Raw genomic sequence first — 23,716 nt, 5'->3', positions numbered from 1 at the left:
TAAAATGAACCTTTGCTGTGTATTAGAATCTGGGTATTATTATTGGCCACATTTTATTGAGTGATTACAGTGAGCCAGGTCCTGTATTAAGCACTAAAATGCACTAGTTTATTTAACTTATTTAACATTATGATGCAGGGATTATTATTATCTCCATAGTATAGATGAGGAAACTGAGGATGATGAGAAAAGTTGTACTGCTTGCTAGCAAGCTCCCAGCTACTAGCAAGCTTTGTACCAGGAACTCAGATCTGCCTGTCTCCAGAGCCTGAGATCTTAATCTATTCTGCTGACTTTCATTCAATGTCATAAACTTGAGAACTGGGGAGCCATGGGTTGATGAGCTGTACATGTGACAACCCCCATATTGCAGTTCCTTTTAAAGTTTCTTTAAAATAACTCTAAGAGGGGTCTCTGACCAATAAACTCAGATCTCCAAACTGGCTGAATTTGCCATATGTTATTTCCCCAGAATTCGGCTTCTAACAAATGGCAAAGCTGGAATGACCACTCCCTTCCCTGGGCTTCAAAGAATTTAATGTCTTGCCTCTACGGGTGGAGAGCTCTTAATTTTAGCATTGGTGGCATGTGTTGTCTGAATGGGAAGAGTCAGGTGTAGTGAAGACTTGATAGGATTTGTAGTCTAAAGAAGGTCAGGAATCCCAGTGGCTCAACTCTGCCTTAAAAATCTCAGTTTTCTTACCTTTAATAGAGATGATGTCAATATCTATTCAACTGGAGTGTTAGCATTAAATTAGACAAGACGCGTCAATGAAATTTATGAGTTACTGTTTTTGGAGACATTGAAGTTCTCCTCCACTGTCTTGATAACATGTGGGCTGGTACTTTACCATCCTCTGTTTCTAAGGATCTGTTAAAGTCACTTTTTTTCTGAGAGTGCTCGCTCTAATGGGACCTGGCTGGAAACAGATGGTGCACTCACACCGGGAAGAGTTTAATAAAGGGCCTATTTACTTAGGTGTGTGCTGGGTTTAGGAAAAGCAACAGAGGATGTTGTAGTATCCTGGTGGGAAGCCATTACCAGTAAGCCTGAAGGGACGAGGGGAGGGAGGGTTTACGAGAACCCAGAGTTTTTGGAGAGGTCCTCCTGACAAGAACTGTGGCCTTTGGTGGAGGGATGCGGTCCACCCACAAAAACTTACCTGGGAAAGATCCTGGGAAACATTTCTTTCTGACTTCACTTTCTTCCCTCCCTTTGATCTTCTGCAGATACTCACCACTGGTTGAATTCAAATGGAAGCCACAGGGGAAGGGAGCTCCTGATGCAGCCTGCAGCCCGTATAGGTCGGTTCCTGGGGCAGAGGGCAGGTGGAGAAGAGTGGAAAGCAGCACTGGGCAAGTAGAAGGTACTGAGCACAGCCACGTGGCCTTCCAAATATGTTAACTAATAATCTTTATCACTTTGGTCAGACTTGGCCTAGTCAACCCTAATTCAGCATTGCGTTCTCTTTGGTGACTCTTCCTCCCCTTGTGGATTTTCTCCACTTCTAGAAATATTCACTCTTTATTTCTAAGCTGCCTTGTGCTCTTTTGGTTCTCTAAGTCTTCTTGTTATGAAACGAAATTAATACAAGATGCTCATTTTCACACTTAAATGTCTTATGCCTAATTGTTATTTTAAAAATGCATACTGATTTTCACCCCTGGGATGGCTAAGTTTGCTACCGGACCAATTGCAGACGAAAAAAATACAAAGAAAAACTACTTGGAGGCACTGGAAAGTGGATACATACAAACAGATTATGGAGGGTAATTGGATGAGAGAATAAGACAAAGAATTCATTCCTCAGTTATGGTTTTTAGCTGAAGAGTAGTTCATAAGAAATGTCGATAGCCTTTTCGGCATGAAGAATAAGAGGAGAGAGTTGAGAGCAACCACGGCCATTACAAAGTGAGGAGGAAATCTCTACAAGGAAAGAGCCAGAGAGGGGAGTCCCGAATTCTGTTTATAAACTTCACAAATTTCTGTCTGGCCCCTGAACCATAGATGCATGTGGCACACTACAAGCCACTCAGTAAAAGGTAAGTAAACTGAACTGAAATATGAACTATTGCCTGAAACATGAAGTACTTAAAATTTTTTTTTTTTTGCAGCTTTGCCAAAACAAAAATATCATACCCTTTGGGAGAAGTATAATAGAACCCAGAGTCCTCCCAATAAAATATTCACAATGTTCATTGTGATCTATAGATGAAAAATATACTTTTTTTGGTACAAATTAAGAGGCTGATCTAAAATTCATATAGAATGCAAAGGCTTTAAAATAGCCAAACAACTTTGAAAAAGAGCAAAGTTGGAGGACTCATATTACCTAATTTCAAGACTTATTATAAAGCTATAATAATCAAATATAAGGGTAACAATGATAAGATGGACAAATGTCAATGGATATAGTGGAAAAATAAATCCATATATATAGGGTCGATTGATTTTTGATAAAGATGCAAAGGCAATTCAGTGGAGAGAGGGTAGTCTTTCCAGCAGTTTGGTGCTTGACGAAATTCTTGGGGGGTGATGGATATGTTCATGACTTGTGTTGACAGTTTCACAGATGTATAACATGTCAAACCTTAGACTGTACATCTTAAATAAGTGCAGTTTATTGTATGTCAATTATACTTCAGTAAAGATGGTAAAATAGCAATAATCAACCAGGAATATTTATTGAGAGGCAGGAGATGATAGTATAGAGGTTGAGCTCCGAATCCAGCTTTTCTACTTACTCTTTGTATGACTTGTGATGGTTTAACTCTTCTGGACCTGTTTTTCTGTATGTAAAATGTAGTTGTTATAAGTATTGTTAGCTTATTAATACCCTTTTGGTATTCTGTGGCATATAGGAAGGATTCAACAAATGTTAAAAAGTCTTGTGCTGGGGCACCTGGGTGGCTCAGGCAGTTAAGCATCTGACTCTTGATTTCGGCTCAGGTCGTGATCTTGCAGTTCGTGAGATCCAGCCCTGCATGGGGCTCTGTGTGCTGACAGTGCAGAGCCTGCTTGGGATTCTCTCTCTCCAAATAAATAAATGAGCATTAAACAAATGTATTGGGCACTATGCTGAGTGTTTTATAAGAATTACCTTACTTAAACTTCATAATCCTGTAAAATAGGTACCAATACCCTTGTATTACAAAGGAGAAAACTGGGGTGCCAAGAGGATGTATGACCTATCCCAGGTTGGTTGCACAGGATGCAAGTAGCAGAATCTAGACATAAAGGCAGTCAAACTCCACACATTTTTCATCCTATGAATAAGTGTTAACAGATGAGGCACTGACTCAAGTGCTAGTAAGAAAATTGTCCAGACAGTGCCCATGTTTTCTAGGATGTTATTATCTGAGATACATGAAAATACTGAAGACCAACGTGTTTGGGCGGCTTTCTGGGAGTTCCTCTTGTAATTACTCCTGGCATCTGGCTCAGTGCTTACCAAACCTGTTTCTTCTTCCCGGGCACATAGTCAAACTATATTTTCCAGCTCCTGTATCTAGTGAGGTCATGTGGCTCGTTCTTGCCAATGGAATATGAGCAAAAGTGGTTGTATCCTTTGTACATTAAGGTAGGTGGGAATGGGTGGGCTTTCTCCATTCTCCACTCCCATACTGGTTTGTGTTTAAGACAGGGGAGCCACAACGTTGGGAGGAACCTGGTTCCTGAATGACTACCTGGAGCAGAGCTCTTATTGCTGACTGCATTGAACGACCTTTGATGTATTAAGCTACTAGAATTTTGAGATACGAGGTTGTTTCTTGTAGGTATGAACATACTCTAACTAATGAATTATTCTTGTGGAATGTTACCTTGCTGACATATCCCATCTCTAGAAATTTCTGAAATATAGGTCAGATATCTAGATGAACTCTATTGCTAGGAGATGGACCACAGAGGAGTTAGAATAGAAATTTAATTAAGAAGTAATGTCTAATGGGGAGCCTGGGTGCCTCAGGTGGTTAAGCGTCTGACTTCGGCTCAGGTCATGATTCGGGGTCTGTGAGTTCGAGCCCCTTATTGGGCTCTGTGCTGACAGCTCAGAGCCTGGAGCCTCCTTCAGATTCTGTGTCTCCCCCTCTCTCTCTGCCCCTCCCCTGCTCATGCTCTCTCTCTCTCTCTGTCAAAAATAAATACACATTAAAAAAATTAAAAAAAAAGAAGTAATATGTAATTAATAGGAGATAATATATGAATAGTACATGGAACCTAAGGTTTTTAATATTTAAATTCTTTCCAAAGTTCCAATATTTAAATATCCTTAATCTCACTCATGGTGGTTGAATCCTGGCATGTGCTCATGGTTCATATTCCCTACTGGCTTTTGCTATGTCTGCTTCCTGTTTCTTGGGGCTTCAGTTGTGGGCATCAACTTTAGGCTTTCCAAGACCCACAAGAAACTGAATCATCTCTGGCCCTCTCAGACGTATAATTGTTTCCCTGGGTCGTTTTGAAACCCTCCATTCACATCTCAAAAACCTATTCGGTGGGACAGGTTGATACCATCTGTTTTTCAACTACAATTTTCCCCCTCCTTCTTGCTCATCGGAAGGTGTGCTTTCCACTCATTTTACCAACTTCCCAAACTGTGGTATGTCTTCTCTCATGCTGTGCCCTGTCTCAACTCTGACAATTCATGGTTTGCTGACAGACCTTTGGTTCCTGGCCAATCACAGCTGGCTTATGACTCCAACAATCTCCTGGCACAAGAGGCTTCTCCTGGTTTTCTAGGGCTTCTGAGTGAGAGAAAAGGAACACGCACCCTGGCTTGAGGACCATCTGTGACAGCCTGAACACGTAGTTATTACTTTTATGTTTCATTTCTTCCTTTTTTAGTTCTGGATTGAAAAAAAAAGCACCCAGAGATAGTACCCTTTGTGCTGCTCGAGTTAAAGAAATTTTGGAGAAAATAGGTGTCTATACAGCTGGACAGTGTTTACCTTATGCCATTCGTCATGGAGAAGGGGCTTGGTTCTAGGCATCTGGTTCTGAGTACCTATTGTTTTGCAAAAGGTGATCACTTACAGCATTCCCGAGGTTAAATATGAGGAAACATGAAAGTTCCGATCCTCTGGTTCCCTGCTTTCGTTTCACTGACGAGGAAAATGAGCCCTCAGCTCCTCAGACTGTGGTCTTCAGACTGGTGTCTCTCTGGGAACCACTTATTACTGGTTGGTGGCAGTGTAGGTACAGAATGTGAGAGTAAGCATCTAGAAACGTTTGTAAAAATTTGACAGAGACATTTTGTTGATTGACACTAATAAAAAGACAGGGCTTATGTATATATATTTTTTAAAAATTCATTTATTGGGGTGCCTGAGTGGCTCAGTCGCTTGAGCATCTGACTTTTGATGCTAAGCATGAGCCTGCTTGGGACTCTCTCTCTCTCTCTCTCTCTCTCTCTCTCCCTCTCTCTCTCTCTCTCTCTCTCTCTCTCTCCCACCTCACTCCCTGTCCCTGTCCCTCTCCCCCACTCATGTTCTCTCTCTCTCAAAATAAAATGAACCTTTAAAAAAATAAAAAAATTCATTTATATTCGGGGTGCCTGGATTGCCCAGTCGGTTAAGTGTCTGACTCTTGATTTTGGCTTGGGTCATGATCTGACTGTTGTGAGATTGAGCCCCATATCGAGTTCTGAGCTGAGCAAGGAGCCTGCTTGAGATTCTCTCTCTCCCTCTCCCTCTGCCCCTCCTCCATTCACACAGGTGCACTTGTGCTATCTGTCTCAAAAATAAATTCATTTATATTTGATTTATTTTTTAGAACAAGCTTTATTTTTTAGAACAAGTTTAGATTTACAGAAACATTGAGAAGATAATACAGAGAGTTTTCATATCCTCTGCACCAAGTTTCCCCTATTATGAATATATTGCATTAGTATGGTATATTTGTTGTAATTAATGGACTCATATTGATACATTATTATTAACTAAAATTCATACTTCATTGATATTTCCTTAGTTTTTAACCTAATATCATTTTTCTATTCTAGGTTCTCTTCCAAAATGCCACATTATCATTCGTTGTCATGTCTTCTTAGCTTCCTCTTGTGACAATCTCTCAGACTTTTGTTGGTTTTGATGACTTTGACAGTTCTGAGGAATACTGGTCAAGAGTTTCATAGGATGTCTTTCAGTTGAGATTTGTATGATGTTTCCTCATGATGAAATTGGGCTTATGAGTTTTTGGCAGGAAGACCAGAAAGGCATAGGGCCATTTTCATCTCATCAAATCAAGGCAACATATTGCCAACGTGACTTATTACTGTTGTTGACCTTGATCATTTGGATAAGGTCATGTTTATCAGGTTTCTCTGCTGTAATATTTAAAAAAATTTTTTTAATGTTTATTTATTTTTGAGACAGACAGGGACAGAGCATGAATGGGGGAGGGTCAGAGAGAGGGAGACACAGAGTCCAAAGCAGGCTCTAGGCTCCGAGCTGTAAGCACAGAGCCCGACGCGGGGCTCGAACTCACAGACCGTGAGATCATGACCTGAGCCGAAATCGGAGGCTCAACTGACTGATCCACCCAGGCGCCCCTTTGCTGTAATATTATCTTCCCACATCCCCCTCCTACCGTGTACCCCTTTGAAGGAAATCACTATGTGCAGCCTCTACTTAAGTAGGGAATTATCATCCATTTTATTGTACTTTATAAAATATAGTTTATAAGTATATTAAATATATGTATATATATATTTGGATATAAAAATATTGTTGGTTTGTGATAGACTGAAAATGAGAAAGGTCATTTGAAAACACTGCTCTAAAAAAACTTGCTTAAGGGCACACCCAAGAAGCTCTGGGACGGAGCCCTAGACATGTTAGCTCTAAGCCAACTAACTTTCTTACTCCCCAGAGCCCAATATCCTCTCATTGTGGAGCAAGTTGATGGCTGGCTGTGTGATACCAAAGACTACCCATGACTATTTCCTTGGACCTTAAGGAATGCTTCAGGACTCGGTGGAAGTTTCTGAAATATCAGTTTCACTGATCTTTGAAATACTAGCCTTCTGGGCTGTTGTTTTAGGTCATGTTCAATGGCAAACAAAGAGTGAGATAGATTTGCACACAGGAGTTTACTGGGAGTGAGGGGAATGGCATTGGGTAGAGAAGTTGAAGTGTAGTGCAGTCCAAACAAAGACCCTCATCAACCTATGGGAGTGCTGGACCTGAGACAGCCATTCAGAATTGCTCTGAATTTAGGCAGAGAGATTCAGCTTTGAACCCTCCACGTTGACCAGGTATTGGATGCTGTCTGTCTTTAGGAAGAAAGTGTAAACTCGGGAGAGGTGGCTCTTTAAGCTTAAGTACATAACCTAGAAGGGGACTCAGTTGTCCCATCAGCAGCCAGCACTCCTGGTAGCTGACGGAATGAGTTGATGGGGAGATCTGGATGGTACCCCACAGTACTAGCTGTAGATATTATTACTTTTTAAATTTCTTTTGCTTTTGTGTTGTGCCTAGATTCTAGGAACCATGGGGTTGTTTGCTGCACTCTTCCTTGCCTTATTAGCTGTCTCTAGTGCTTGAATGCACTAATTGTACTTTGGGTGTGGATGAGGTAATCAGAGAAAGGGATGCTGGGAAGAGAGGCCGTATGAGAAGGTTAGGGCGGGCGGAAGACACAATGCGGAGGATTTGTATTTGTGCAATCTGGCTGCTTCTATGATTCATTTGGGTCTGTGTACCCTCATAATCAGCAGGCTTCAGTGAACTAAGTGTTGCTTTCTAAAGAAAAATGAAAGCTGGAAATTCAACAATGATGAGTGCACACAAACACATAACCCCAGGGAAGCCACATAGAATGAAGCTGCAGGAAGATTCTTGTATTTTTTTTTTTTTTTTACAGGGGAAAGTGAGGCAAGTGAGAGAATTATTTTAATTGGTCAAGAGTTTGTCTCTCCTGTCACTTGTCTCTTATGGGATGTCAAGCTTCCTTTTTCCTACCCATTTTGATTGGGGCTGGGGACACGGGAATTTCAGTTACAGGGCAAAAGATGGAATTCTGGAGTAAAGCAAATTTGTCAAAAGTAAATTCTTAGACAAAAAACATGGTTCCTGTGCTCAGCACCTTGTTTCCCTGGCTTTGCCTGATGTATGTTTCTTTTGTTTATTGTGTTTGAATTCACTAGTGTGTCTTTCCCTTCAACTTCACCTTGGATGGTGAAGAATGCTTGGCATGAATTAGCTCACTCTAATTGATAGGAGAATCTTGTACTTGGCAAAGAAACTCCAAAGAAAGAAAGCCCTTTCCTTCATGAGCCTTTTCCACTAGCAGCCTCAGAACTTGACTGCCACCATTTGGATTATATTTAGCTATGGAGGTAGGAAAGGGTTAAAAGACTTAGAAGCATTGAAATGGATTTCTTTTTCCTATTGAGATAGTAGAAGTTTGAATGCAAACCACCATTTTTGCATAATGACTACAGGCATATAATAATAGCTAGCATTGAGCTCTTTCTAAGTGCTGAGCGCTGTGCTAAGCACTTTATAAGTATCATCTCATTTTATGTTCATAATGATTCCATAAGGTGGATATTATTATAAACCGCTCAACACAGATGATGCAATAAAACTTGGAGATGTTAGGTAAGTTGCCTATGTGTGGAGATGGGATTCAAATTTAGGTGCTAATACTTTTGCACCACTTTCTATACTGCTTCAGTAGCCACGGGATCAGGACAGGGGAGTGGTTGGAATAGGAAAACAGAAAATGTGCTCAGACTGGCTTCCTTTCAGGGAAGACCTTCTGAGGGACATCCTACTGTAGCTCAGGCCATTTTCTTCTAGTCCTAAAAGGAGAGACTAAGGGGACAATTAAGATCTAAGAGTCAAAACCTCCATACTGGATTTGGAACTCTGACCTTTATTTGGGAATCTGTGGTGTAAAGGTGGTGGTCAGAGGCCCTGGGTGTGGATACAATGGCCTGAGGAGAGAAGGTGTAACCAAGAAATCAAAGGATTCAGGCTGGATTCCTGGAAAGCACATTTAAGGGAGGTGTAGAGGAAGATGAGCCAATAGGAAGGTCCAGGAGAAGAGTCAGTATTACTGTGATTATCCAGGACAGGATGGGGTGTGTTCGTCCAGAAGAGGATGGGATGTAGTCATCCAGGAAAGGGTTATGTGGTCATCCGGGAGAGGGTGGGGTGTGGTAATCCAGGACAGGATGGTGTGTGATCATCCAGGAAAGGGTGGGATGTGGTCATCCAGGATAGGGTTATGTGGTCATCCAGAAGATGTTGGGGTGTGGTCATCCAGGAGAGAGGAGTCATTGGGGTGAAATGATACAAAGCTGCCAGGTTAGGTGACATCTTGTCCTTAAGAAAGAAGAGAAGAAAGGAAAGATGGAAAGAAATTCAGATACATTAGAAAGTAGGGAAAAAGTTAGGGAAGGTTATTTCAAGGCCTGTATATTATTAATGAAGTAGAATATTCTTTGGGGTTTTCTGGTTCAATTCTCTTTCCCAAAGTATCCTGTTAATAGCTCCTCTCACTTGGTGCTTCAGCAGGAATACCTGTACCCAAGAGTAAACTAGCTGTGGACCCTGCCCAAATCATGACAGGGAGAGGCATGTTTGAGCCTCTGCTAGGTCACTGGTGGTAGAGATTGTGGTTACAGCTCTTAGGTGGCCCTGTTGGGTGGTTTTCACCCCCTGATGATCTTCTTCAGACTTTCTTGGAAAACCAACTGGACAGTTTTACCTTTTGTCTATTTATCTTGGAAGGAGCTTATTTCTTTTTCTTTTTCTTTTTTATTTAAAAATTTTAATGTTTATTTATATTTGAGAGAGAGAGAGAGAGAGAGAGAGAGAGAGAGAGAGAGAACGCACGTAGGGGAGAGGCAGGGAGAGAGGGAGACACACAATTAAACGCAGGCTCCAGGGTCTGAGCTGTCAGCACAGAGCCTGACCAAGGGCTTGAACCCACGAACCATGAGATCATGACCTGAGCCAAATTTGGACACTGAACCAACTGAGCCACCCTGGCACCCCAGAGAGAGCTCATTTCTATCCAAGTTTAGGTTCAGTTATTTTCTGGCTGCCTCCTGCCAGGAGTATCCAGGGACAGGTGGCATGTGGACACTTAGCCCACTCCTATTTTTACCAGGAACTTGGGCTGCAGACGACTCGTTTGAATGTCAGAGTGGTCAAGGGTTGGCAAATTCAGGGTAAACTCTAAGATTAGACTCCCGTGAGACATTCAAGATTTGTGCTTCTTAGGGGCTCACTTCTCTGAAAGGTCTTCGTTGTTCTTCAGTACACTGGTGCCTGCCAGAACCTTCCTGCTTCACTTATGTGACTGTTAGCTGAATATTCTGTACTTTGAAAAGATATGAAATCCATAAGTCAATGTAGTAAGATTTTAGCAGCCTCGATTCCTCATTTTATGGGGTAAGTGACTGAGGTTCAGAGAGAATTGAGTTGTCCAAAGTTGCATGGCTAGGATTTGAACACAGGTCTTTGAGTTCCTAGTCCAGTGTTCTTTGTATATTTCATCTTCATCATGCAATGAAGGGTAACTTGTTATAGAAATGTAAGGAGACAAAACGGTGGCCTCTGTCCTTTCCCATAATTCTCACTAGATTTGTACCTCTTGCTCCCAGTAATTTAGTATATAATTGACTTTGTCTCTCTAGGGAAGGGTACCTATAACTCGTCCCTATGGCTAAAATCAACTCAATCCCCTGAATCTTTCCTATTTACAATATGCTTCTTGGAGTTGTAAAATTAGTGAGCAAAACTCTTCTTTCCACAGCTAGAGATAAACCCATAGGATAATCCTGGAGAAGTTTGACTTAAATTTGAACCAAATCATAAAATATTGGTATAAGATGTTTTCTGGGAAGCAGGCATTTAGTGGAGGTGGGAGCAAATTATGATAGTGGCTGCAGTGCTGAATATTTTTCGTATTTTATTCCAAGTTTGTAATAACTCTGGGCATTATTCCACTTTACTGCACAGGGAACTGGGTCACAAAGATGTTAAGTAATTAAACCAGGTCCCCTAGAGTTAATTATGTCAATTAATTGTCAGTGCTGGATTTCAAATCTTGGTTTATCTGGCTCCAAAACCTGTGTTCTTTCTACTACCCAGTGGTTCTCTAACTTGACATTAAAATTTCTTGCAAAATTGTCCAACAAGCAGATTTCACCCAATGCAAAGATTCTAATTCAGCAAGACTGAGGTAGGGGTCAGGCATCTATATTTTTAAAAAGTGCCCTCAGTGATTCTGATGTACAGCTTGTTGGGAAACACAGGAGGGAAAACAAGAAAAGGGCAGTGATACAGAGGTCAGAGTTCCCTATTTGACAGTTTGGAGGGAGGCCAGCCACTCTTCAGAGGCTCACAGCCTCTCTAGACCTGTCTGGTGTCCTGACTCAAAAGAGGTAGTTCTTCACGAGTTAGGCTAGAGAAACTTGCACCTAGGCAAGGCTTCCCAGCATGGAAATCCAAAGTTCTTCTGGACCAAGTTAGGAAAGTAATTCCCTGTTATTTTCTTCTATGGAAAGGCCCATTTGCCAGCATAGGCTAAGCTGCCCAGAGATGGATATTCCTTGTCTGTATCCCAGCATCCAGCACAAATGGCTGGCGCATGGTGGGTGCTCAGTGTTCACTGGGTCATGAAGGGCGGTGGACATGCTGGTGTTCAGTCCTGGTGGGTTAGGACTGAGGGTTTATGTTTTTAAGTATCTCCTGTTTGGAGACTACACTGTTTTGGGGACCATCCCTCTGGCATGTAGCTCTGAGAAGGGCATAGCTGAGTCCGGATGCAGCCAGTGTTCTAAGGTACACAGTGATGAGTTGTGTAGTGCCTTTTTTCTTCATGATGTTTTATAAGTTGAACCTTATTTACTTATGGGAAAGTACTGTGGAGATTATATTTCTAATCTAGTCAGCCTGTAATTATTTCTTTACTTTGGTCGATTACTAATATTTCAGGTGGCTGCCTCCCAATTCAGACTCAGCAGGATCATTAACTTGCCTTCTAGTATTTCTCCCAGATCATTAGTATGAGATGAACAATCAGGAGATTCCAAGAGTCTGAAGTTTAATCAAAGAATCTGGTCTCTGGTTCGAAGATAGTATCACATGTTCCAGGGCTCTAATTTCCCATGCCTACAAACCTCGAAAGCTCAAGTGAAGGCCTCTGATGATTTTCAATAATGCAGTTCCATCTTTTATAGAATTCCATGCCTGTTCCCTGCCTCCAGCTATACACTACATTTAAAGTAAACCACATATGTAGAGGAGACAAGCTAACTCACCAACCTGATATTCAGAATGGTATCATTTATATGAATTTCAGATCCTCCTTTTGGCCCATGTTATCCAGACGACTGAAAATGGTCCAGGCACAAATGAGTGAATTTGTGCCATGCTCTCCCAGAGGAGACTCATCTGCTTCCTTCCTTCCTTCCTTCCTTCCTTCCTTCCTTCCTTCCTTCCTTCCTTCCTTCCCTCCCTCTCTCCTATGCCTCTCCTTCCCTTCCCTCCCTCCCTCGCTCCCTCCCTCCCTCCTTCCTTCCTTCCCTCCTTCCTTTTTTTATCTACCTACCTTCCTTCCTTCCCATCTCTCTCAGGCCTTCTTTTCTTCCTCCTACAAATACTTCTTAAGCTCCCCCCTCCCTATATTCCCCACATTGCAGTAGGCCCCTGAGAATACAAAGTAGCAAATGACATGATTTTTGCCTTTTAGGAGCATAAGGCTCACTAAAGCTCATAATTTGTCAACATGGAGCTGTGAATGGAGTGCACGCCTTCTGGACCATCATTTTTGCATCCCTGACCCTGGAAGGTTTACAGATTATAGAGCCTGGTGACTGTTTTGATGAAGAATCAAGTGAGAGAAGGTGCTTAAGTGCTGCTCTCCTGTTTCCTGTGTCCTGTATTTCCTGCATCAAATCCATCTTTCCTCTCTATCCAAGCATTTCCAATTTAGATCAGAACTGATTCCTGGTCTGGGGAGGAAGTCCAGAGAGGTCCCATTTCAGGGTCCCTTTTCTTCGGGCATGTTGCACTATGATTGCTGTGCAGTCAAAGCAACTCTGATTCTGAGTGGTCATGGGTTTGAGGATATATAGGCATTGCTTCTGTAACTTGGCTACTGGTAGCTGGTGGTGATAAGGACAAAGAGAGAAGAAACCTTCATGTTAGAGAAATGAAGTATTTATAATGAAAGAAACGTTATAACATTTCTAAGAAATATCCAGATAAGGAAACTATTCAGAGGACCATCTGCTAGGCTGGTCCACACAATGCCCAATTGTTCATTTGCTCATTCACCCATCCGTTGTAGTGGGCACTGGAGAAGGAGCTGGGTTGCACATAAGCTGCAGGCCCTTCTCAGTCTGTGATTGAGAAACTGATGTTTCCAAACACTGGGTCTGACTATCTCGGCATTGTGAAGAGAAGGACTTGAGGCTGTGTATGTCTGGTGGGTAGAGTGGAGGACTCTTGGCATTTAATCTATGTTAAAAAAAACCTTCCAAACTCGTTTTACCAGCACCTTGGAGCTGTAAAATATGTTATGAAGTTAAAAGAGAAAAATCAGAGAAGCAGCTATTAAAATGTAGATATTTCAGCTGAGAAACTTGGATATAAAAGAAAAAAATTTCTACTTGGGACCTCTTTGTCTCAAAGGAGCTTAAAAAAGATCTTAAAAATAATAGGAGCTTTAAAGCAGGTGGTCATTTATTGTATTCACGGCTAAGGGAAGATTAAACTCACAATGTTTAGTGATTTTTTTAAAAGTTCAGCTAAAAGATATTATTTTGGGGTAGAAAAATTCTGGTTGTCCCTCATCTCCAGCCATTGCAAATCAGGGGATGGACTGTGCTCCCATCTTTCAATGCAAGTGAGTTTCCATTGGGTTGAGACCAAGCATGGACAACTTCAGCCTGAAATGATTACTTTCTGGAAATTTTCAGTGAGTGGAAACAGTCATGTAGAGGTGTGGATCTTGCTACCTGGATCAATAACTTTAGCTAGTTAAGATCCCTGCCAAGAAAGGCAAGGAAGATCAAATTTCATAGACCTAACAAACCACTGGAAACTTCTTGCCTGCGTGTGTTCAAGGATCACTTTTTATGATTTATAGAAACCAAAGCACTCATTGGAATATGAATAATAGCTAACATTTACTTGTCATTTATTATGCTGGCCACTATGCCAAGTACTTTATGTACATTGACTTATTTAATCCTAATGACAAACCGTGAGCAGGTACTGTTATTTTTCCTACTTTGCAGATGAGAACATTGAGGCACAAAAAGGCTGAATTACAGAATAGATCAATGTGTCTGTCTTTCACTTAGAAAATGAGTCAAGCTCAGGAGTGCCTGGGGGGCTCAGTCGATTACCTGTCTCATTCTTGATTCATGCCTCAGGTCATGATCTCATGGTTCATGAGTTCAAGCCCCGCATCAGGCTCTGCGCTGACAGTGCAGAGACTGCTTGGGATTCTCTCTCTCTCTCTCTCTCTCTCTCTCTCTCTCTCCCTCTCTCTACCTCCCCTTCCCTCCCTTCCTCCCTCCCTCCTTCTCTCTCTCTTTCCTTCTCTCTCTGCTCCTCATTTGCTCTCTCTTTCTCTCTCAAAAATAAAGAAACAAACAAACAAAAAAAAGAAAATGAGTCAAGCTCCATACATGTGAATAAATGTGAGCATTCCTACTTCCTTGTTGTTTAGTTTTCTCTCTCAAGTGTGGTGAGAATATTGATAACTTCTTAGTCCCTGAATGAAAAGTAAAAATTTGAATTCACAAGAGAGTTTTGAAATTCACAGCATGAACTCAATAAGTTAAAAGAAAATCTGATTTTGCAAATAGGATACTAACAGCTTGGGAAATTTTATTTTCACAGGGTTTGTTCTTGGGGTGGGGGTGGGAGGGCTTTGTCTTTCTTTCCAAGCACCCCTTATATTTCCTTTTCAGATCAAAGGTAACAAGATGCAACCAACTGACTCATTTTCTAAGTGAATGACACATTCACCTACTCTTGCAAATCTGAGCTTCTAGCAATTTGCTAATGCTTAGGACGCATGAAATTTACTTTTTTCTTCCTGAAATGCTTGGCCTTCTCCAAAATGGCTTCCGACCACTCATTCCTGGCAGATGATCTGGTACCACCTGTCTCCCGGGTCGAGGAGGGTTTCTGGGATGTCCTTTGAATGCGGTGTCCGTCTTCAGCCGATGTCTTAGCTTGGGCCGTTTTCCCGGTGTCCTCCTCCCATCTAGCTTGTGGTCTGCTTCTCCGAATGACTCTTGAAGTGAGCTGTTAATCACTACGCTTTATTGCTACGTTAATTCTGGCCACAGGTGTTCTAGTCAGGATGCTCCCAGAGCCTGGACCTGCAGGAAGGAAGTCCGCGAAGCTTCTGGCTCTGGCACCAAGCCACAGACTGGGTGAATCATGTAACTTCTCTGAGACTCAAAGAAGGCACTTTGTAAGTTGTAAAGCATTAACCAAACGACAGGAGAGCGCCAGGAGAGCGCCAGGATTCTATTCTACACTTAGGGATGGGTGTCTTATTTAGTTGTAATTGTTGACACCTAGAGGGCCATCATCCCCAGAAACGTGCCTTACTTACATGTTTCTGGACATGCTTGGGCCTTGGGAACATGCATCGGAAGCCAGGGTCAGATAGCATCGGCCGGATGAACACTTTCAGAGGCTAAGGCTGTTGGAAATTACCTCTATGTTACATTTTCCTTTAAATTCCTTACCTCGAAACGAAGCAAAGTCAGGGCAGAGAATTGGATGGATTTGCTCTTGGCCACAGCATCAAGCAGTAGAGTAAACGGAAGGAGAATAATCGTAAGTGTTAAAGGCCGTCAGCATTTGCCAAACCATGGTCTTTTTAAAAATATATACATATACTGCACAAAGAGTTTGGCATTATAAAAAGGATCTTGTAAGTACCATAGTCTTTTATCCAGAATGCTATTAAGAACTTTTTATTAAAAATTAAGATGCTTTAGAAACCACATAAAATTTTAAAAGGCTCTACCTTTCCACTTAGCCTTTTCAAGGGCACCTCTGGAGAGATGGTGGCATTCTCAAACAGTTGGACAGGTCTGTGGAGGAACGCTCCACTCTGCCAATTTGTCCCCGTATTGGCCCAGGGCAGCCATTCACCACTTTGTTTTTGGTTATTTCAGCTGCTGTTAGACATTCTCCTTCAAACACACCTGCACTGCTTTCCAGACAGCACCATAGCAGGCGGAAGGCGATGGGGTCCTACGCACTGTGGGCTGTGGGCTCCTGTGATCCCACCTGTGCCTCTGCCTCAACTCACCGAGCTCTCTGGAAGTTTTCTGGGTTCTGTGAGAATTCGCTTCTAGACTGAACTGAAATACAGAATCAGCCTCATATTTATTCATTGGGGCAGTTTTCTTTGTTCAGTTCGACTCAGCACAAATGAGGTTACTTCATTTAATGGGCTACAAGCAGTCTGCCCACTGGTTTCCTCCTTTTCTTATCTGCTGACACAGGGAGAGCCTTCCTAAGTTTCTCCTGGATGTACGTCCTTTTATATTCAAGAAACCCTTTGCTGTTCTAGGTCCTATAATATGACTAATGAGCCTAAAGTGCCTCCCCATCCTTCCTCATCTGACTTACCCCCCTTCCTGGTTTCTTCATCTTGATGCTGTCCTTTTAGCTTTTGAGTGCCCCCTGTTTCGAGTGCCCACCATTTTGTCTGCCATTCACTACAATCCCTTAAGTCCTCTCCTCTTGGGTGCTCCTTTTGTATTTCTCTAATTCTAACAGGAGGACTGCAGGCCCAAGTTGCAAAAGCATACATTCCCCTCTTTTATCTCTGTATGATCAGTTGAATTTTCCTTACTAACAGCTCCTGTGGTTGAAAGACCCGAAAACTCTGACTTTGCCCTTTCCCAAGATTCTCTTTTTTGCTCATAGAGAAGCAAGTGAAGCTCTTAACCATTCTGACAGAGTCAGGATTTTTCTGGCTTACGGCTATTGTTTTTTCATCCAGTAAATATTTGAGGGGTCCCTTCTTCATGCAAGACAGTATCGTGGGCACTAGAGGTACAGAGAAGAAGACACAGGTTCTTTCCAGAAGAGCTTGCAGGCTGGTGGGAAGATAGACATAATGACGCATCCTACGCTCTACTGGGGTATGGTGGGGTACAGTTGGAGGAGGGGTGTGTGGGACGCTCCATCCCATACGAAAGAGTAGACCACCTATTTCAGCAAAGGAGGGCTGTCAGGAAAACTGTCACTACAAAGTCCTGGTTGAACTGAGTTCTGAAGTATGATGAGCTCTTCACCAGGCAAAGTCAGCCACAGCATTCATTCAGGGAGCAACACTGTCAAAGGCTCAGACGTATGAAAGAGGGCTGACAATGTCCAGTCTGTTTATGAACCTTGCCAAAGATCGGATAATCTAGGCTTTATGCATTTTTTTGCTGGCCCTGTAAGCAGAACGTGCTTTGAGTGGGTTATCAGGAAAGGTCAAAGCCTGCATGGCTGGTGTGAGGGGCTCAGGGGCTGGGTAGGGAAGGGTTAGTCACTTGAAAGTTTTGTGTGCTGAGACAAGGCTCTTAAAGGAGCTCTGGGGTTTTTACAGAGGAGAAAGTGCTTAAAGGCGGATTATGCAGCCAACGGTGAGCCAGTAAATGGTTTCACTGGGGCCAATCCTGGGATATTTTGGCAGCCCTCTTTATTGGGCGTGGGGCTCTCTGGCTATTCAATACCATTGTGACTCTCCTTGTGAATGCCCATGAGGGGTTAGGGTGAAAATATAGAGCTTTTAAGCATTTTAACGTGATTTCGATTGCATTTTAATTTTTAATAAAACTTTTAATAAAGTTCTGCTTTAGGAGCCACAGAGATCAAAAGATTCCATTTAATAGGGAGTCCAGGGTTATAGCACTGGGAGATAGATGGGCTTAACAAGACTGTGGTACATCTCTTTCAAGTAAATGCAATAAATGGTTCTGTTGGAATGGGAAAAAAGAGAAGATGCATACATACATGCATACATCTTTTTTTTTTTTTCTTTCTGTGTAGCCAGTAATTTCACTCTTTGGAAGTAATTGCTGAGCTCCTGGCATCTTTGACTAATACCCTTCTCATATGATAGTTACACTACTCCAAAGACAGTACAGACATCTGAGCCAAACAATTTTCTCTTTCATTTGTGAGAAATTGAACGGACAGATCTACCTGTCTATTTTGGTTCCAAGAAAACGTCTTGTTAGAAATGTGTGATAATATATTATATGACAGTCGCTGAAAATGTTTCAGACGCGGCAATAAATTGATTGTGGTTTTTAGACCAGATGTGCACCATGTTTAGAATGTATTGTGCTTCCTCATATTCTAGCCTGGTGCTTAAGTAAATAGAAAGAAGTGTTTTGCTTTCCAATGAAGCCTCTTAAGTGAGCGGATGGCATTCCCCCCCCCACCCACCCCCACCCACCCCCCAGTCAGTGATAGGAAATTATCAGAATTGTGCAAATTGGAGCTATTCACTCTCTTCACACGCATTGTGTAGCTGATAGGGCTCCAACTAAGGGCCTGTTTTGTCCCACTCCTAGAGTTAAGAGTGAGACAGCTGGAAAATGACCATTGCTTGACTGTGCAGCCCTTCTGTGCTTACATAGAAACTAAAGAAATGTGCTTCATATCTGATGGCGGTATTTTAAGTCCCTGACTTGTGATTTAATATATGGTATGAGCTCATACCAGTATATGGTATGGTATCAGAACGCATTTAATTGAAAAGGCTGAAGGAGGCATCTTTTTATTGCATATCCCCCGCAAGATTCAAGGCAGACTTTGCTAAAGGTATTAGAAACAGGACATTTGTTTTTCTATGTGTGTTCAGCAAAATATCCTTCTAAGCATCGAAGTGGTCTGTGTGTCGTGACTGGTCTGCTTTTTTATGCCATCTCATTTCACGTTTCAATTCTAGTGGCACATTGGTTTTGAGTGGTTAAAGGTCTGTCTCATTTCCTTGCCAACCGAGATTATGTTCCCAGCTCTTTGTTAATTCCGTGCACTTTTAACAGTTGCTGCCGATCGTGTCCCGCTTTACTGTGCTCGGCGTTCTACGAACCCGGGAACCAGTGAGCGATGTGATCCTGCCCTCAGGAAAGCAGTGAGACAGTTCACGGAGGGCAAGAAGGCCAGGAGTTTCACATGCTAGACCTCATTCAGTGCTCATGGCAACTCAGCTTCGCAGGGGTGGGTGTTTACTTCTTCATTTTACAAATAATGAAACTGGGCCTCACGTAGCTCAGAAATTAGGCTCCAGAGCCAACAGCTGCTTGACTTCAGAGCCCACACCCTCTCTCCAGCTCACTGTCTGGCTGGTTGGAGAGCAAGACATAACAATGAACACAAGGCTGGAAAAAATGTGAATAAATGCAAACTTAGGCACTATAGCATTAAAACACCACGTGGATTAGAGAGGGATCTCTGTGTACCCTGTGCTCACTGAAGGGTTTCTGGAGGAGCACCTGGGCTGTGTTTGGAAGCCTGGAAGGATGAGGGCAGACATCACAGGCACGAGGGCATCGAGGGCATAAGCTTCTAGAATGGACAGGAAACCTGATTGCCAGGGGCAGGACTGTAGGGCTGGGGAGCAGTGGGAAGCAGGGGAAGGTGTAGGGCAGGGGCAGACGGTGAAAGACCCTGGATGCAGAATGGAGGTGTTTAGAGCCTTGTGAGAAACTCCTCCCTGCAGCCCCCATGTGTGTGTCAGAGAAGGTTTTAAAATGTGGAGAAAAAGTGCCATTGAACTGAAAGTTGCAACATTTGGGGGCTGTATGATGTTGAATTTTCCCTTCGTAGCAAGAAAAAGTGGTGCTTTAATCATGAGGAGAATGTCACGTTTCTTTTCCCATCAGGGAATAGAGTTAAGTCAACCTCTCTGCTGAACTGAAAGTGTCTGAGAGTTCTTGGCAAAATAAACAAATTCCCTTTGCCTCTTGGTGGGCGGGGGAAATGGCAGAGGGGCAGTGGGGCAAGTAAAGGAAGACATGCACGCAGACCACCATTCCGGCAGTTTCTCTGATTTTCAGGAGATGCCTGGGCACTAGGAGGCAGAGGAAAATATGAAAGAAAGAAGATCCAGGGGGACATCCTGATGAGCCCAGGGAAGAGCAGGGAGCGTGCAGACCAGCTCTTGGGATGATGGGGAGGGGTGGGGGGAAGAACTGATCTGTGGCAGGGGCTTAGCCTCACTCCCAGAGAGTATAAGTTTTTGAGTGTCATCCTTGAGCAGGGTCCACGCCAATCTTCTCTGTATTGTTCCAATTTTAGTATATGTGCGGCTGAAGCCAGCACAGTATAACTTTTTAAATGTTTGCACCAAGTCTTTCTTGGGCCAGGCACTACGGCATAAAGCGTGAAGGCATAAAGTAAAATTTCCGCTCCCCTTTTGTTTATAGGGAGATACTGTGCAATTTTTTACACAGGTTTTAAAGTGATTGTGACTTGTGGTTTTATAATTGGGCAAAAGAAAAATCTAGGATTTAATGAGTGACTTAAGAATCCCTTCTTTAGTGATCGTGGATGCTTCTCTACTGGTACGAGTCCTGTTTCAAACATGAGACCTACATTTAAGAGAAAGGTGCACACCAAATTCACACCTGCATTTTTTTGGTTTGAAAGGAAGTAAGGGAATTTTGTGAAACGTTTGAAAAATTGATATGAAATTTTCAGTGTGTTCATAATCGTTTATGTGGCCGACAGTGCACTAGATGCTGGGGATACAAAGAGGAAGTCCCAGGAACTCATAATCTATTGAAGGCAGCAGAGAAATATATGATACATAGCGATTGGTGCTCTGATGCACAAGTGCTTATAGAACAGTGACTCACAGACTGGGTAGATGAGTTAATATGGAGTGGTTTTTGCAGTATAGATAGGAGTTCAGATGGAGAAGAGAGAAGTGAGACAAAGGAGAATGGTGAGAGGCATTGTAAACAGAGGAACGTATCAGTAACACCTCAAGCATGTGAAGGTGTGCCGTCTGCTTAGGGAACTAATAGCCTAACAAGGGTAGTGCGTGATGTATGGGAACGAAGGAATAAGAAGTGGGGTTGTAAGAATCTACTAGAGGCAGACAGCAACAGCCTTAAATACCTTGTTAAGAAATTTGAACTTTTTTCTCTAGGCTAGTGTTTCTCAGGTGTTCTGTTTTGTTTTGTTTTCAAGACTAGTCCAGTAATATGCCCTGGAAGAAAAGGGTTCTATAGCCATAAGCTGGGGAGATACTGTAAAGATGCATTCTTCCTCTTGGATATGCATAAGTGTATCACTGCCCTAATGCATGTCAACATTGTAAAAGCTCTGAGAATTCCTGAAAACGTAACACAACCAAATAGTCCAACTTTGTTTTACTCACTGCTTCCCAAACTTGTTACTGGAGCCCTCCTTTCCAGGCAATACCTGCTCAGATTTCCTGAAATTACTCTTCCTTAACCTAGATTGGGAAATGCCTCTAGGGGAGCCATTGAGTTTTTTAGTAGGAGGGGGATTTAGTCTGGAATGTACTGGGGGAAGGGAACCTGTGGAGGCAGGAAGGGTGATGGGCCTGGCGCTAGAACATCACAGAAGACTGAACCTGATGCTGGCAAGTTCTTTGTTACAGAACTTACTCGGTGCTATAACTTCCATTTCCTCCACTCATCTGGGCATCCCAAGACCAACACATAGTAGTTTGTGATTACATCTATGTTGGATGAATCAAGGGAAGAATGAGCCTACTATGGCTGTTTGGTTCAGAAATCCTAATGAAGATATGGGCCTCTTAGAGGCTCATTTAGGGGCATTCTTTGGGGGCTAGAAAAGAAAAAAAGTGAATGTCTGAATCAGATGTAGCTACAGCTCTCACTTTTGATACGGACTTTTAATAAGCAGTATGACTAATTTTTTAAAAATATTATAAAGTGTAGAGGCGCCTGGGTAGCTTAGTAGGTTAAGCGTCTGACTTTGGCTCAGGTCATGCTCTCACCATCCGTGAGTTGAAGCCCCGCGTCAGGCTCTGGGCTGACATCTCAGAGCCTGGAGCCTGCTTCAGATTCTGTGTCTCCCTCTCGCTCTGCCCCTCCCCCACTCATGCTCTGTCTCTCTCTGTCGTTCAAAAATGAATAAACAGTAAAAAAATTAGGGGCGCCTGGGTGGCTTGGTCGGTTAAGCGTCCGACTTCGGCTCAGGTCATGATCTCATGGTCCGTGAGTTCGAGCCCCACGTCGGGCTCTGTGCTGACCGCTCAGAGCCTGCAGCCTGTTTCAGATTCTGTGTCTCCCTCTCTCTGACCCTCCCCCGTTCATGCTTTGTCTCTCTCTGTCTCAAAAATAAATAAACGTTAAAAAAAAATTAAAAAAAAATTATAAAGTGTCGTATTTCATGTGGACATGTTTTCTGTAAATCACCAATAAATTATTTTGTCCACCTTGAAATATGTGTCTTATTCTTATGAGATAATAAAATATATAAAGGAAAGTATTATTTGATATAGTCACAAAGATGGGGAAGCACATTAGGCATGATAAATTATGGTCCTTTCGGTGTGGAGTGACAGTTATTTTCACAGGTAAAGGAAAAGTTCTCTTCATCACAACTTTCATAGAAAAGGTGAAGCCAGGAAAAAGGACAAATCTCTGTTTACAATTTACTTTGCTCCCAGATTTCTCAGTGTGAGACTTGCTCTACAGGTGAATCTTAAGGAAAACTAGATAAATGGTTCAGCACACATTGCCACCACCATCACATTTGAAAGGGCAGAATCATAGACGCATTAGCCTAACTGAAGATCAGAGTTGCCCCACTTCAGCTTGGCCAACATCACCTAGAGGAAATGCCCGGGGAAATCAAGGCCTATGACCAGAACGAAGCTCTGTGAGCCTAAAGGGTCCCAACGCAGTGTGGTGTGGCAATATTTTAAAATCTCAACTTGAAGATTTCTTTAGTTTTTTCTTGGGTCACTTGGTTCTGGCTTCCAGTCAGTTAATTAGGCCAGTCTGGGTTCCTTGCCTTGGGGAAGGTGGAACAAGCCCAGGAAACGAAGTCATATCTTGGCTCTTGGGCTCCAAAATCTGACCCCAAGGAGAGAAAATAACTCTTGGACATTAATAGTAGATGAGCCTAGGATGCCATAAGCCTGGGGGCCAGCTGCCTACCCCAGAGGGAGACGAATGTCCATAGAGCAGGAAGCATCAGGCTGTCGTGGGGGCACATTTAGAAGCTTCTGTATGGATAATCCCTGAGAAGGAGGACTGGTGCCCAATCCTCACCCAGGTCAAGCCTCGGGGATGTATGACTGTATGGGGAAGAGGGGCCTTGGACAACATCAGGTTCCCATGGCTCGGCTGGTGGAAAGAACATTCTCTCTGAGCTAAGTGGATGGGTTTCTGAATGGCCCCAGTTTCTCACAGCCTAGCATGGTGTAGAGCAGCAAGTGAATTCCTGGGTACCAGAGAGGAGCACAGGAGCAGCGAAAGCAAAGGCCCAGATGGGAAGCTGGGCCAGACAGCAGTGAATCTGTTGGTCGATAAGCAGGACCGGGCAGCCCAGGGGCATCGAAGCAGATGCCCCTGTGGATGATGGGGAACTCAACGTCTGCCGTCCTCATCCCCGCTGCCTTGGTACTACCCTGACTCTCTAGATCCTGAGATGATTGCACTAAGTGTGCCACTCCTTCAGCACGGTCTCAGGATAGAAATTCCAT

At 42.9% G+C, this 23,716-nt stretch overlaps 1 long non-coding RNA gene and 1 pseudogene across 1 annotated transcript in view; one reads left to right on the top strand and one right to left on the bottom strand.

Annotated features, from left to right (window-relative positions):
- Positions 1–1,240: 1,240 nt before the first annotated feature.
- The window catches only part of LOC115510343, a 221,044-nt gene continuing 198,568 nt past the window's right edge, over positions 1,241–23,716 (top strand). Inside the window, exon 1 of the long non-coding RNA XR_004344101.1 lies at positions 1,241–1,367. This is a non-coding gene — a long non-coding RNA (uncharacterized LOC115510343). The remainder of the gene's footprint in view (positions 1,368–23,716) is intronic.
- Positions 20,231–20,328, bottom strand: LOC115526500 (annotated as a pseudogene).

Source organism: Lynx canadensis, chromosome A1 (assembly GCF_007474595.2).
Source record: "Lynx canadensis isolate LIC74 chromosome A1, mLynCan4.pri.v2, whole genome shotgun sequence".
In the NCBI taxonomy this organism is placed as follows: domain Eukaryota; kingdom Metazoa; phylum Chordata; class Mammalia; order Carnivora; family Felidae; genus Lynx; species Lynx canadensis.
Note: the sequence above shows the minus strand (reverse complement) of the source record. Positions and strands in the feature narration are given on the sequence as shown.